Here is a 14,714-nt window from a genome sequence, read left to right on the forward strand (position 1 = left end):
GACGCGTGCCCACTCTACTCGTCTTATGTGCGAATGAAAGTTTAACCACTCCTCGTCTCTTACAAGATTGCTCCAATCCGGAGTGGGCGCAAAACCAAGCCCACGGGATAGCAATGATGTAGTGTTATCGTCGAGAACTTGACTCGATTTATTTTGGAAGCCTTAGGTTATGAGGCAGCGGTGAGACATAGTCAAAAGACGGTTTATCTTTAAAGACGCGTGCCCACTCTACTCGTCTTATGTGCGAATGAAAGTTTAACCACTCCTCGTCTCTTACAAGATTGCTCCAATCCGGAGTGGGCGCAAAACCAAGCCCACGGGATAGCAATGATGTAGTGTTATCGTCGAGAACTTGACTCGATTTTTTTAACATGTATTTACGTTGACCTTGCTGAAGCGAAACTACGCAACTTAGACAGAAAAGCTCGAAAAGGCTTTCATTTAAGAAACAACCTGACGATGGCTCAACGCAAAGCACTGCAAGAGTTAAGAAAGCTGGTTAACAAACAGGACATAGTAATATGCAAAACTGACAAGGATGGCAAAATTGTGTTACTGGATTTTAAAGACTACGACTATATGATGAAAAAACAGTTGGAAAAGTTTAGTATTTTGCCAATCGATGATACCACTTTCATAAAAAAGTGTGGTGCAATTAGAGAAACCTGCGAATATTATGCAAAAGAACTCTACTCTGAAGGTGTAATATCGGAAGAAATACTTTTGTGTGCTGTTGGCGTGAAGGTTACAGGGCATAACTACCACAGAGTTTCAGGTGCTCGTGCGAAATACTTTGACAACCAAAACCCTGCATATGCTTATCCACTTCTAAAAACGCACAAGCTAACACAAAACGAGCTTACAACTGTTGTGGCCCGAGACATTCCCGTAAGACTGGTGCAAGCGGCTGGTCACACAATGACGTCGCGAGTCACTGCAATGATCCAATACATCCTGCAACCTATTGCAGTGAGATACTGTCAATCGGGAATAAACGAATACTGTCGGGACAGCACGCAATATGTGGATACCGTAAAGAAGTGGAAAGAAGCAAACTCAAATAGAGCTGAACAAATAGGACGTCGCATTATCATAACGGCTGCAGACGTCGTTGCCCTGTACCCAAGCCTTCCGAGGTCACTGATCAAAGATGCAGTTTCTGAAGCGCTTTCAGAACAGACGAACTTCAGCAGCAAGGGACAGAATCAACTACTGCACCTAATACTGTTCACCATCGACAATGTAGTTACCAAGTATGATGGAAAGTATTACACACAAACCAAGGGAATAATAACCGGAGACAACCATTCGGTATCTTTAGCTAATGTAGCCCTTCACTACATTATAAAGAGAGCAAAAGGCATATTACAGCAAGCACTAATTTTTAAAAGGTTCATTGATGATATTATTTGGGTTGCAAGCGGACCTGCTTCAAATAGACAGATACAGGCGGCACTGACTACGGGACTGGAGATATACAATCTTCAACTGACGTTTCGCAGCCTCTGCACTGCAAAGAAAGATGATCAGGTGGAATTTCTGGACGTGCTGCATGTATGTTTTCCCCAAAATCCTTTCGGTTTTATTTTGACTGATTTCGTTAAGCCAACTGCAATCAATCGCCTTTTTTTACACGGAACATCACACCACCCACTCAGCATATTTAAGTCCATTGTTGTTGGGGAGGCAAGGCGATTGCGGAGACTTAACGAAAATGACGAGCGCTATAATACCAGCCTGGAAAGACTGCAGCAGAAATGTTTGCGATCGCATTTTCCGAAAAATCTAGTAATGCACAACCTTAAAGTTGCCAAAACCTGGACCTGGGACAGCACAACGGCAACAGAGTCAAAAAAGTCAAAAAAGAACAACACCACAAGACTTGTCTGGCCAACGGCTTTTCCTAAGTCGCTACAGATTTCAGGAAAAGAAAGGAACCTGCAACCCAATGTTTGCGTGGTTTACAAACGGCCAGCTACACTGGGAGGATTACTGACAAACTACAGGCGCATTGCGTGTGAAGAGCGTAAATCAAGCACAGCAGGCAGATCCCATCCATGTCAACACTGCGGCCTTTGTGGGCATTACGGCAACTATAAATCAATGGTGCCCAATACTACCACAATTAATACACCCGCTGGAGAAATGCGTCTCAAACAAACCCTTTGTTGCCGCGACTACGGTATTTATGTGGCTAAATGCATAAAATGCAATGCTTGTTATGTTGGCCAAACAAAGAACCCGTTTGCTGTACGGTGGCGCGGACACAGAGCGGTGTGGAAAACTTTCAACTTCAAGGAAAAAAATGACAAAGCAGCTCTATTACGGCATTACGCCAGCAACCACACTGATATTTTAAAACAGAAACCCGACATCGCTACATGTTTCTACATTACTTTTGTTGAAAGACCTAATAAAGAAAATTTAGACTTCTGCGAGGCCAAATGGCAGAAAATATTGGACGCTACAATCAATATTCAAGAAATGGTCCTGCCTCGTATACGTTAGAAATTCCATCGGTACCCACCACCGTTGGTTTATTGCTGCATGCGCGTGCCTGCCCTACTTTTCTTATCTGTATTTTCATTTTTTTCTCCCTTGATTCAGTGCCCGGAGTTTTCGCTTGTTCTGTTTGTGTTTGAGGTTGGTTTAGACAGCGTTGACAGTTTGAAACAGTAAAATCTTGTTTTAGTGTTTTACTGCTTTTATTTATTTTATCGTGTTTGTTTCAGCAATCATTTTTATATCGTTTTTATATCGTATTGTATTTCGGTTACAGGAACTGATGATGCCACATAGGCGAAATATATATTCCTTCATTTCAAACCGAATGATTCTGTTTAACCAAGGATTTACAGTCTTTCGGTTTTACTGTATTAAAGTTCAAAAGGCAAACAGTGATCGTCAGTTTAAGACATGCTGTTGATGGTTTTGATCTATTACTAAAGTTATCGTTTTGATCTTTCAAAAGGTATGTTGCACTTTGGTATAAAATACTCATTTAAAACAGTTAAAGTTTCATCATAGGTCTTGTTGTCATCTTCCTCGTTTACTAGTGTATAGTAAATTTCCTGCACATTCATACCTGCAGTATGTAGCAACAGTGCCTTTTTCTGAACGCTACTCGTGATTCCCTTTCCCACCAAGAATAGATTGAAAGCTCGTTTCCAACGTTTCCAGCGTTGAGATAAACCATGTGCACCGTCTTGAACATCAAATGGTTTCAGTGCACCGACATCACTGTTTGACATTCCCACGAGGTCAGGATTTCCTTCCATTACCTTCTGGAAGATCCACAATCAACCCAAATGTTGATAAAACAAATGTAAAACAGATCCTCGTCGCCAAATGTAGCGTCTCACCCACGCTTTGCGGGATTAAACCAGATTTATTAATGTTGCTGTCCAATACGCAGCACACCATCAGCACACGCTAGGTAGAATAACCATGCACACAACGGTTCATGCAACAGACGACACACGATGGTAACCGGCACATTATAAAACACTACACTTCACTTCTATTTATTATTAGAAACAAGAGGGCTTCAAGTCTTGTGATTTGATCAAAATAATTGATACTACTCAACCAATTCAGAAAAATATCTCTCAGTTTTGCACTATCACTACACCGAAAATCGTATGCGTATCGTCCGAAAAAATAGAACATGTTTTATTTGTTCGGATGGCCTTGCGTTAACGTCCGTTTCGTCCGTTTTCGGACAAACGCATGGTTCGCATTCTGTGTATACACGTCGACGGAAGGCGACGGACCGAAATTTACGCGCGTATACGCATGACGGACGAAAACGGACCGAAACGGATCCTGTGTACAGCCACCTTAAGATTGTAAAGCCACATGCGTGATCTTTTGTGAAACTTTGCTGAAACGGATTTGTGAAAAGAAAATAAGCATTATTACTTGTAAACTATAGTGCAATAACAAAAAAGCGAAAATCTTGTAAAAAACGGAAATAACATTCATTTTTCATCAAAAAGTTTTAAATTTGATGGTAATTTTCAAATTTTAAAACTTTTAAGTCCATGCACTTTGTCATCAAACTTTTCTAGGAAACTCATTTTTAACGTAACTGCAAACTGTATTTTTGTTAAAGCAAAGTTTATTACAAATAGAGACATTTCTGCACAATGTTTCAATCAGTAAAGCATGTTTTTCTTGTGATTTCGGCGGGCAAAAACAATTTTATTTCACGATTTAACTTGCAACAAATAAGATTTTCTTCAAACAACACAAAGTTGCCAGATTCAAAACAACAAAAAGTTGTTGAACAAAACAAGATTTTTAAATCTGCTTTGCGTAAACTGCATGAGATGAATGTTTTCTTTGTGAGGTAATCTACATTTTTTCAAGAACATTTTTAAATACTCATCGTTTTTTTAACAGAAACACTTTGTATAATGTAATACCAAATTAAAACTTAATGCAGCCATTAGTGGAAAAAAAGATTTTCAGGGAATTTAGAATATGTTGGAAACTCCAGTGACCCAAAGCAACTTCCACAGACAGCATTGTAATGTTTTCAGGGTCTCTTGCTCACTCCAGTGTCTAGAATGTTAGCAACATTACAAGTTCATTAACGAAAAACTAGTATTTTGTGTAGCTTTACAAAAGTTAAGACAAATACTTGAATTTACTACATATTTCCCATTGGGACTGATATAAAAACAACAACAGCTGTTATGCATAAAGAACAATGTTAAATATTTTACAAACACCAAAGAGAAACAACATAAGAACAGTCAAACTCAAATAAAACTTATCGTACAGGAAAATATGCATATTGCTTCAACACGAAATGCGTGACATCATGGCTGAAGTTTCAACAGTCGCTAAGCGATTTCCAGACAATGAACCTCTTTTGAGCAGAACCGGGCAACTTTTGCTACAATGGAAAAATATAACCCACTGAAAATGCTGATGAAATTTAAAAATTCCTCATTTCACAAACTATTCAGGATATTTGTCACAAACATCATTTTCCAGTTGAAAGTCTGAAAAACAAAACATTAGTCATAAGGCAACAAAAAGTTTTAGGTTTAACACATTTTATTCACAAATTTACAAAAAATGTGTTTGTCACTTTAAGAGTTTTGGTGCAAAAATAGAGAAAAGGTTTATCATGGCACAAATGTCAAGAAGAAAACAACAAACCTTGCAAAGTTGCACCGACCAAACACAACAATCTGTACAATTTCAAACCAACAAGTTTCCACAAGTAAACTGCAACTCCCGATAATTGTCAGATGCTCGGATATAATCACATTTATCAACAATTTCTCCATGAACCCTGCAAAAGTAAATTTGAAATTAATTCTTGGTTCCAGTCCTGTACCAATCTTCAATCAAAACAAAGTAAACATGTGACATGTAAAAGACCAATTGGTAAAATTATTTGTGATTAGTTTATGAAAGTTTTTGTCACTAACATTAGCATTGTAACAAATCAAAATTCACCAAACCAAGTCAGTACCCAACTACATAAGCTTGAGTTTATAAAATATTAAAAAGCATTAGAAATTTAGAAAGGTAAACATTTATAACAGTACTTTGTTAATCATATTTATGGAAGAAACTAGAAAGGCTGGCTTTTCTATAGCGATTTTGCAGCAACCAAATACATAACAAATTGTTTTTTACTTAAATTTGTATCAGAAAATGTTTACCATTGACGTACAATAGTCCCCGCTGTGCGGCAGCAATTTGACCGTTTAATGACCTTTTGACACAGTCCTTAGTGTTAAACAATAAAGTTTTGCATAACTCAAACATTACTTAGGTATTGATTCTTAAGTTTATCTGTCAAAAACAAAAAAGCTATGTTGTGACAAAAAACTCGTTCAAACTGTTTTGCGATACCTACAAATTGACCTTCAGTAACTCCTCGTCATGCAGCGACCAAGCTGACAATGACAGTTTAAAGACAATATATCGCAGCTTACAGAGACATCTAGTTTGTTACAGTTATGTTAATTAATTAATTAACAACAGGAGTGACAAGTCAGTTATCGAGTTTAATCATGTCAAAGGTGCAAAAACCTTCACTCAAACTAAACAAAAGTGCATACTAATGTAATAAAATATGTAGCATTGTTGGCAAAAACAGCTCAATTCTAATCAATGAAAATACCACCTAGTAAAACGTCTGTTTGTTCGTCAAGCAGAGACCTCCTGCTCTGGATTAAACCACCAAAGTGCCCTTGGGACTTCTGTGCTATAGCATAGCTGTCGGATTTTGTCAACATTTAACACAAATTCACTTATTTAGGGCTGTAAATGTAACTGTTTGTACGATTGAGCTAATATTGTAAATACTGAATAAAGAACCCACAACAAACAACCGCCTAAAATTCCAGCACAGTAGGGCTTGTATTTTTGGAGTTAAGGGGTGAAAATGGATAAACTTAACTAAAAGTTACGAACTACCAAAGAACACTTTATAGTGCACCAACCAACAAAGCATGAAACTCCTGGATCGTGTACTTTAGCAAGTAAGGATGTTTATAAAATTTCACATTTTGGGGGCGTGTGTGTGAACTGCTGGGTCATTCTAAGTCAAATTTCGGAAGGATCAAATTTAACTAAACTGTGTGTATTAAATCTTTCTTGACCAAACATGTGGAACAAACCAGCGTTAGACAGAAGAAGAAAACAGACAAAACAACATGTAATCCCTTTTGGAAGGGGACTCATAATAATATATCATTTTTAAAAAGAATAATCCAAATAAACCTGTTTTAAATCATCTGCTTTTCACTCTTCTTGCACATGGAAAGTTTTCACACTTATCTCAATGGAAACTTTTCCCATTTAAATGGAGCTTTATCTAATTCCATTTTGTGTTTACTGTTGGTGGATCATGTCACTGTATCAAGCAAAATAAATTGGATGAAAAACATTGAAAACCAACAACTTGACATTTCCAAGCATCAAGGGAATATTTTCACCTTTTTTGGTGTAAAGTACAATAAGCTAACTCTATAATGAAAATTATTGCCACACTTAAACACAGGTTTACTTGTTAATTTGCATGTGTTAATATATACAGTACAATAATACATAGGAATCCATTACAACTTACTTTTAATGTGTTTCTCACAACAAAGTGTTGTAAAATACATCACATAATTTTTGTATTGATCGCAGTAGACCGTTTTGCAACTTCCTCTTTCAGCTGGTTGTAATCACAAATTGTGAGTTCTCCAGTTTAGATCAACTTCAACTTATTTCTTCCCTTTAATAAGAATTAGATAATATTTTGGACTGCCGACTTGGACCTACGCAAAAGTCTGACACAAACAAACAAAGCAATAAATATATTTCGTTCTATAATTTACATTTGATATTCTTTTCTATACCAATTACCAATACTAAGTGAAACATGCAGAATTTTGTAAGTGTTATAAAGTAAAATATGCACTTGAAATGTGACGCAAGATTGAGCTTTAAAACAAGGCGAAAAATGAAAAAAAAAAAAACTTACCTTAATTAGCAACACAACACAATCACCGATATTGCATGCGTTTCGTCTATGACAGTGGTTCCCAACCTGGGGTTCGCGGACCTCCAAGGGGTCCGTGAGATGGTTTCAGGGGGTCCGTGTGGAGGCAAACATTTGTAATAGCATTAACAACAGTACAATATTTTTAAGTTCCCAAACCGTTTTTACAATCCCGTATATAAGTGCAAACTGTAAATCAAACCCTTGGATCAGGAAAATGTGTGATTGTTACCATTGTGACATCACAACACATACACAATAGAATTATTTGTGCTTTGTTTTAAGTATTGTACACTAGAAAATGTATCTCTTTTAGTGCATTGACTGCTACAGTACAGAACTTTATTGAGATTAAAGGTCTGTGAAGGTTGATTAAAATTCTGCCCCCCAAAAAACGAAAGTATAATAACGCATAATGCGGGAAACGAAAAAAGACTAAATTACGTTGGGGGTCCGCGGACCGGTCTATGACATCACAGTGACTCCGTAATTTATTCATTCAATCATGGGATTTAGTATTGCCTAAATGCCTACATTTCATACTATGGAAAGTTCAGTTGTAAATTTCCTTTTGCTTGTACGCAAAAAAATGCTCTTACGCTAGAAATAACCATTTTTTCATCTGTTTAACATTTAGTGCAACCACACAAACAGTGGCGTACCTAGGATCGGTTTTAGGGGGGGGCCAACAGCATAAAATATATTGCGCCACCTTGCGGTGACAAGTGCGCCACCTTGCGGCGTTAAGTGCACCACCTTGCGGTAGACTGTGTTGACCTCTCTGTTAGCACCTGTTGTGCCTATTAAACTCGCAATATCAACTAAATGCTGGTTAGCCTAAGGCCCTGTGAAGCCCTTACTCTTGTTGTAAGTAACGAACGTTATAGTCACGATTCGATCGTGTTCATGTAACACTTTTTAACGCTCGACACAGTTGTTTCTAACAGTGGTTGCCTCTTAATCATATTGTGAATTATCTTCACTTGTATGAGTGTGACGTAACAAACTTATTATAAAATCCATTGTAACGTCATACGCGCAGTTGGACGCCAAGTGGCCTGGATTGGCATTCATTGTTTATTGAGATGTGTGACGAGCATCAATGCGTTACGCACATCAAACAAAATAGCGCACATTGCTATTCACAGTTTTGTCTGAAATTACAAGATTTAATACTAAAACAGCCGGCCAAAATTTCTTGAGGGGGGGGCCATGGCACCTTGTCCCCCCCCCCCCCCCCCCTAAATACGCTAGTGCACACAAAATTTGTTTGACCTTTTCGCTACAAATACTAGTTTACCTTAACAAAGACTGGATGAGGGAAACAATAAAATCACCTACAGCAGCCATTTCAACCTAAATTGTAAATTGACGAAGTTTCATCTCATATATGTTGTGTTTAAATAGATGAGAACGAAATTAATGTAGTCGAATGTTGATGTTTTGGCAAGGTTGGAATCTGGAATGGATTTTAGGATTTTGGATCAGTTGTGGTAAATTGGAGCTTGTTAAGTCAAATCTGTGAAAGAGTAAATTTAAATCGTTTAGTTCAGTTTTTTGTATTAAATCACCAATACAGCTTTTATACAAATAATTACGAAACCTAACGGTTAAAATTTATACGACCCTGTGCGGCTGTCGCACTTGTCCAGCAAATCGATGGCAACCACGAAAGGCGCTATTGAGTCCATAAAGGGAATTGAAATAAAAATGTCCTCACGTGATTGCGTTAAAAACAAAACAAAGCAACAAGTTTGGAAACTCATATGTCCTGGTCAAAATCCGTTACCTTTTTTATTAACGACAAATATATTTCGCTACCGAAGCATCGTCAGTGTCTATAAAAAGCACAAAAAGGTTAAAATAGACAAAAAGCCAACAGTTTGGCCCAAACACTACCATCGCTCAACTGAAAGCCTTGCAGACAACACCGACTGGAAACACGCAGTAAAAGAACAAGAACACAGAAAAGATAAAACCGTTTCCAAACTTGGGGTATATAGTAAGTAGTAGAAATAGTGACCGGAATTTCAATAGAACTTGGAACAATTCCCAGAATCAATTTACTAAGCTGCAGACTGCGTGCACATTGTTTCGACCTATAAGGTCTCATCCAGGCCACTGTGCGGTCGAAAAAGTGTGCACAGTGTGCAGCTTATCATTTATTGGCTTGATACTAAATTTACTGAGATTTTAACAAACCCGATTCTTAAAGTGTTTGAAAAGTGGCGTTTAACCAAAGGATAATGCGCAGCTTGTTATAGTGCAGAGCTTTACTCTATATTTTATCCAACTAACATTACCATGCAGTGATCAACAGCAATTAAAAGCAGTGTGGAATCAATAGTAACACGACGAGTTTGTTCAATATCATTAAACCTCTCACGATGTTGGGCAGAGTTTATTTTTTGGTGGTCGTTGTTTACCTCCCTCCATTTTTTAACCGGCTGTAATCCACCCATGTTGTCACACCCAGTTGCGTTTCTATTCCACATTATTTTATCAAAGACCTGATGACTTCAACCCGGCGCTCGGACACGACGTAATAAAGCTTTTGTTAAGGAATTGTCAGAAGATCAATTTTCAAATGTTTGTCGGTTCAACCTTCTTTTCAACAAGTCACCTGTGGTTGTGTTGTAATTCCCAAACAGTCTTGTAGCTGTTTTGTTAGGTTACGGCAGAAGTGATATGGAAGCTTCTATCTAAGGGACACAAGTTTGTGGACGTTATTGCAAATAGTGTTTTCCGTCAGTAAATGTTGGTTTAGACGAGGTTCGGTAGTCAGAATAACTTGCTGCTATTTGGTCCGGTTGATGGCGCGAAATATCTTCGTGTGCCACAATAGGATTAATTAAACACGCAAACACCTTCTGATACAACCTAACAGCGGTATAGCTCGGGCAATGGTTTTGGTGGTTTATAATCTCGCTGCGCGTCTGCACAACATGAGTGGCGTGAACACGGCTTAATTAGCGTAGGCGAAAATCGATATGCTTGGCCACTTCGCGGCCTCTGATTGGCTGGAATTTCTTCCACCTGCACTGTAAATGATATTGGGTTGTTTTTACCCAAAGTAATTGGGTAGCTTGTTGGGTACCTTCGTTGGTAAACCCAAAATGCTGTTTGGGTTCTTTTAACCCAAATGCTTTGGGTCATAAACACCCAAACTTATTGGGTAATAAACACCCAAACTTATTGGGTACTAAACACCCAAACTTATAGGGTAAAAAACACCCAAACTTGTTGGGTAATGTACACCCAAACTTATTGGGTACTAAATACCCAAACAGTTAGGTAAAACCTCACTGCACCCAACCATGTAAAAATCCAAGCCTTAAAATGTTCACACATTGATGTCAAAAATACTTTTATTGTCCCATGACAATGCAATGACAAAAATGAAGTTGGCTAAACAGTTGAAAAATGACCAAAGTAACCCAGACTGGCCAGAAACACATTTTTATACAAACAATACAGTATATACACAATCATGCACTGCATTAATAATGTACAGCAAATAAGAATACTTGATTCAGGTATTCAATTTAGTCATTATAATAAGTACTGCTATGTAAATGAGTGAATGTCAAAATTCCAACTTCAATGCCAGCTCTTTAACAGAGTCAACAATCGGTGGCTTTTTTATCTCAAGCCAAAAATTTTGAACAAACTGCAGGGCCTTGCACACATGGGGGCAGTATTCATAGTTAATTGCATAATAATAAGACAGAAGGGCAACAACACCCTGCACAATCGAGTCTACCTGCATTACAATGTTCTTTTCCGACATTAGGCAGATTTTTTGAATTTTTACAAGTGTCCCAAATAAAATAAGAACTGGTTGGTGGCGGTCTGGTAATTCATTTTTTACATCCTCGTAGGTTGTATTGGTCTGCAAGTACAAAGAGTTATGTAGATGCATCAAAGACACTATGTTAGAATATAGTAAGTTCATTAAAAAAATAAATTTATTGTCATTTTACCGGATAAAGGTCCAGAAGATATCTCTCCGAGCCAAAGTGTTTCTTTGTCTTATTTGGCAAAAGGTTAGTTAAAAGCCACAACCCAATAACAAGTTTCCAGTCTGTTGGCAAAAATAACGAATATTATTTTTAGATCACATTTACATATGTCTAAAAATATGGTAGACTTACCCTGGTTGGTGTTGTCTTCCTCGATAGGAATCTGTTTCAATATTCTTTCAAGTTTGGACCCAGTTTGGACTTTCTGTACATAAGCAATTACTTTGTCAAACAAAATTTCCCCATTTGTCTGCAGTTTGTCCAAGGTAGGATTAATTTGTTGAATTCTGTTCATTTCCCTTAATAGCTGCAAGCCAACAATAGCACACACATACAACTGAATAGTGGCAAAATTAAACAACTATTTTAACAAACATATAAATTCTGTATTAAGACAAAGCAACCATAGATAAATAAAAAATCTTACTTCATCAAATGTAGATATTGCAGGCCACTCCTTTGTCATTGTCTGTGGTGTAGGTTTGTTATCTGCTATGTACTTTTGTCGGAAGTAAAATGTTTGTGCCATTAACTCTGAAATTTTTTTTTGTTTCGGAGAATGATTGGTTTCATAAATTCTTGCTTCAGGTTCTGAATAAATGTTATTTTGAAAAGTATTTTCATGAGAAACATGCATGATTATAAAATATGATATTCCACAGTAAAACAGAATTATGTGGTATGGCATGTATTTATTGTAAGTAGCACCTAAAACAAGGCATGATGTTTAACACACCTATGTTACACAAAATAAATATGAATAAATAAAGTGGTTTTGTTCAAACACAAACAAACCATTTGGTGTTGTTCCATTAAAGACTTCTCCTCCATCTGACTTTCAAATGTATTGGAAACCTTTCGGCATTTAGCAATTGATGTATTAGCAAGACCCGACAAGTTGTTGCTGACTCTTTTGGATGGCGTTTTTTCCTTTTGTGACTTTCTGATTTGTTTTAGTTGCGTATTCAATTTTTGAGTAATTTTGTGCAACCAGAAGATCTGAAGAACAAACTGATTAGTAATATTCCATAGCTTTATTTTACACATACATCAGTAGGTTACAGTTATATCAAATATAAACAGCTACCTTGGCTTCTTCATCACTTAAACCCAGTGAAGCTTTTCCACGTGTCACTAAAGCTGAAACTGTTGCTCTTCTCAAAAGTCTACCAGGATGGCTAGTTAAAATGAACAAAAGTTTTAACTAAATACAATGTTTCACACTAACAAACAGAATACAGGTACCTTTCATATTTTTTCATTACTCTAATCATCTCAGAGGTTATTTCTCTTTTTCCCTTGTCAGTAAGTGAACCTGTATTTATCAACGTTTTTGCATGATATCCAAATTGACAGGATTTTATAGGAAATGATTTTGGAATTGGATGGGTTGTATTTTCAAAACTTAGACCAGCGAGCTCAGACTCATTTCCAATTGACAAACTATCACTACAATCCTCAGATAAGACCATAGGTATACTATTTGGTGTAGATGTTGAAATAAATGAAAAAGAGTCATCAGACGTCACAGGCAGGGTGTCATCCGACTCACAAAACTCATCTTTGCTTGTGTTGAATTCTCTAATGGCACCAAAGAGTTTGAGAGTGTGCCCAAAAGGCACACCTGGCAAAATTTTTGTTAGAGTGTCAAAATTATTGACACATTTTAAAGCCGACGAGTCGATTTTGTTATCTGCAGAAAAAAACTTACAGCTAGAAAAATAACATACTTTTGCATCATCGAAGTTACAACTTGTACATACCACTAAACTCCTTACAATTTTTTTCCAAATCATTCTCTGGGATTTCATTTAAAGTATCTCGAACCAAATTGATGACAACGTCTACAGACGAATTCATTGTTTCTTCAAACACGTTGCTGGATATTATGGGTGACACTAAAACGCTGAATGGGCGGGACCTCGCGGAAACCGCTCAATATCGGGTAAATTGCTGACGGTTAGTGCTATTAGGGTTAGGCTGAGGTTTTATAATAGTATATGAATCAAAAAATGTCCCTGCCTAAAACTTATTCAACTATTTCCTGACATTAGGCAAAAATGCTATGGCGGGACGTCGCAGGAGATGGCGGGACGTTTCGGGCGCGGAATGTAGTGTTCGGCGGAATTTTTTTTCATGATTTTGTATTATAAAACCTTATCCCAACCTTAATAGCACTAACCGTCAGCAATTTAACCCGATATTTAGCGGTTTTCACGACGTCCCGCCCTCCATTCCGCCCATCCCGCCCGTCCCGCCCATTCAGCGTTTTAGTGTCACCCGATATTATCACACGTGAACTGAACTTAATAAAGTCAACGTTCGACTGACGTTTCGGCCAAATTCCCGCCAATCACTAGACGACGCCAAAAGAGCGCAAAATTTAAAACAAATTGTGAAGCTATCTTTTTACAAGTTAAAACATCGTATTACCATAAAACCTAATTATTATTGTTATGTATTTTTGATCACAAATCACACTAAAAAAATTATGTTTTAAATCATTATTTTTTTTAAATTACCGCAACATAAAATCCTGTTAATACTGAACAGGCGTTTCGTCCACCAGGTTGCATATTAATAAATTTGTCGTTCAACTGGTGTAATGCTGAACAAAATACTAATTGTTGTTTTTAAGAACTTGTATTTCGCTAACGTTTCGCCCACCAGAACGGTAGGGCTTCATCAGAGCAATGAACGATATAGTGCAAGCACAACAGGCGAAAATGCACAAGCGCAGCGGGATATAACGTAAAGTAATTATAAGAGAACAAAGGCTTATCGTGATGGGTTGAGTGTGCTATATTGTGACAATGTTTGGTGTAGAACAAAGGTTTTTGCCGCTCAAAAACGCTTGGAGTACTGATTTAGTTTGTAACAACGTATTTTTAAGGTCTGTCGTACTGTGATTAGATTAAGAGTTATATGTTTTTCGTGGATTTCAGTTCAACTTTCAAACAGTTTTTTTTTTGCGATGCGGAAATGCGACCCACCCACTAGCTTCATTCTTGCCTAACGTTGCAAGTCTCGACTTAAAGCTTAAACGCCTATATTTTATACTTTTTTTACCCTTGAACTTGTCATTGAGACATTAGTATTTTACTTAAACACTGCAATCATGCTATCAATATCGAAAACGCTGTTTTATATGCTTGAGATAAGTTACGTGGCGT

At 37.3% G+C, this 14,714-nt stretch overlaps 1 long non-coding RNA gene and 1 pseudogene across 4 annotated transcripts in view; both read right to left on the reverse strand.

The window, feature by feature from the left end:
- Positions 1–4,182: 4,182 nt before the first annotated feature.
- LOC145212560 (uncharacterized) overlaps positions 4,183–14,714 on the reverse strand; it is a 29,687-nt gene continuing 19,155 nt past the window's right edge. The window contains exons 1-6 of one of the 3 annotated variants that reach the window (XR_013856733.1): positions 7,502–8,103; positions 7,100–7,252; positions 6,751–6,883; positions 5,173–5,308; positions 4,787–5,012; positions 4,183–4,566 (exon numbers count right to left, since the gene is read on the reverse strand). This is a non-coding gene — a long non-coding RNA (uncharacterized LOC145212560). Of the gene's footprint in view, positions 4,567–4,786; positions 5,013–5,172; positions 5,309–5,684; positions 6,702–6,750; positions 6,884–7,099; positions 7,253–7,501; positions 8,104–14,714 lie in introns of those variants that run through there. The other 2 variants (XR_013856734.1, XR_013856732.1) reach the window with 2 other exon arrangements.
- Positions 10,874–13,723, reverse strand: LOC145215146 (uncharacterized; annotated as a pseudogene). The gene is made up of 8 exons (XR_013857214.1): positions 13,305–13,723; positions 12,787–13,234; positions 12,629–12,719; positions 12,337–12,540; positions 11,969–12,132; positions 11,674–11,848; positions 11,503–11,603; positions 10,874–11,411 (listed from the first exon to the last, which is right to left on the reverse strand). The product of XR_013857214.1 is annotated as an uncharacterized LOC145215146 (transcript).

Source organism: Phallusia mammillata, chromosome 2, assembly GCF_965637545.1.
Source record: "Phallusia mammillata chromosome 2, kaPhaMamm4.hap1.1, whole genome shotgun sequence".
Taxonomy (NCBI): Eukaryota; Metazoa; Chordata; class Ascidiacea; order Phlebobranchia; family Ascidiidae; genus Phallusia; species Phallusia mammillata.